Raw genomic sequence first — 2,001 nt, 5'->3', positions numbered from 1 at the left:
CTCCACTGGTCACCTCAGTGGACTGTCAGTGGACTGTGCACGGTGACTTTAGATGGACTGTCAGTGGACTGTGCACGGTGACTTTAGATGGACTGTCAGTGGACTGTGCACGGTGACTTTAGATGGACTGTCAGTGGACTGTGCACGGTGACTTTAGATGGACTGTCAGTGGACTGTCAGTGGATTGTGCACGGTGACTTTAGATGGACTGTCAGTGGACTGTGCACGGTGACTTTACATGGACTGTCAGTGGACTGTGCACGGTGACTTTACATGGACTGTCAGTGGACTGTGCACGGTGACTTTACATGGACTGACTCAGAAGGCAAAATACTGACAGTCAACAAGAACAAATTGTGACAGAACTGAGAGCTGCTATCTAGCATTTCACCATCTAGTTGCCCCCCCTCCCCACCCCCGTTTGGTGAGTAAAACACTGTTGTCCCGGCACAGTATGAGCATGACCTTGATAAATCAGCCCATTGACAATTCTACTGTGCATAAGAACATGTTCCCGGCACAGTATGAGCATGACCTTGATATATCAGCCCATTGACAATTCTACTGTGCATAAGAACATGTTCCCGGCACAGTATGAGCATGACCTTGATATATCAGCCCATTGACAATTCTACTGTGCATAAGAACATGTTCCCGGCACAGTATGAGCATGACCTTGATATATCAGCCCATTGACAATTCTACTGTGCATAAGAACATGTTCCCGGCACAGTATGAGCATGACATTGATAAATCAGCCCATTGACAATTCTACTGTGCATAAGAACATGTTCCCGGCACAGTATAAGCATGACCTTGATATATCAGCCCATTGACAATTCTACTGTGCATAAGAACATGTTCCCGGCACAGTATGAGCATGACATTGATAAATCAGCCCATTGACAATTCTACTGTGCATAAGAACATGTTCCCGGCACAGTATGAGCATGACCTTGATATATCAGCCCATTGACAATTCTACTGTGCATAAGAACATGTTCCCGGCACAGTATGAGCATGACCTTGATAAATCAGCCCATTGACAATTCTACTGTGCATAAGAACATGTTCCCGGCACAGTATGAGCATGACCTTGATGAATCAGCCCATTGACAATTCTACTGTGCATAAGAACATGTTAATATCCCCCCTTGGCCTAAAGACACTTCAGTCAGTAGCACTGCCGGGGCGGGGGGCGGGGTGTGTGTGTGTGTGTGTGTGTGTGTGTGTGTGACTGACCTACAAGTCCACCTAGAATCAACAGTGACTGTGACCTACGGTGCTGGAGGAGGCAATTCATCTCATGTTTGTCTCATAAACTGTCTCCTAGATTTAATGTTTGTCTCATAAACTCTGTCTCCCAGATTTCATGTTTGTCTCATAAACTGTCTCCCAGATTTCATGTTTGTCTCATAAACTGTCTCCTAGATTTCATGTTTGTCTCATAAACTGTCTCCTAGATTTCATGTTTGTCTCATAAACTGTCTCCTAGATTTCATGTTTGTCTCATAAACTGTCTCCTAGATTTGTCTCCTTAAATAGCCCTTGACTCTGCTCGAGTTTTCTCCTGCGGTGGCCACAGAGAGATTCCTCCAGCCCACCACCACATGTTTCCTTAACCACCACCACGTGTTTCCTTAGGCCCGTTGTAGACAAGAATTAGCCGCTGGTCAAGGGCTGCTGTTGACGGGAAGGAAGGAAGGAAGGAAGGAAGGAAGGAGAGGGACTGGTCAAGGGCTGCTGTTGACGGGAAGGAAGGAAGGAAGGAGAGGGACTGGTCAAGGGCTGCTGTTGACGGGAAGGAAGGAAGGAAGGAGAGGGACTGGTCAAGGGTTGCTGTTGACGGGAAGGAAGGAGAGGAACTGTTTGTCCCCCCCGCTGGGGTCGGGGGTCAGGTCGACCAGGTAGAGTTCCCCGTCCATCTCCACCATGTCGCCAGAGCTGAGACTCGACAGTTGGTCCTCCGTGAGCTCCAGACTTGCCCCACCCCCGGGGCTG

The sequence above is a fragment of the Aplysia californica genome, unplaced genomic scaffold (genome assembly GCF_000002075.1).
Source record: "Aplysia californica isolate F4 #8 unplaced genomic scaffold, AplCal3.0 scaffold00728, whole genome shotgun sequence".
NCBI classification, from domain to species: domain Eukaryota; kingdom Metazoa; phylum Mollusca; class Gastropoda; order Aplysiida; family Aplysiidae; genus Aplysia; species Aplysia californica.
The sequence above is the reverse complement of the archived record's forward strand: the minus strand, read 5'-3'. Positions refer to the sequence as shown.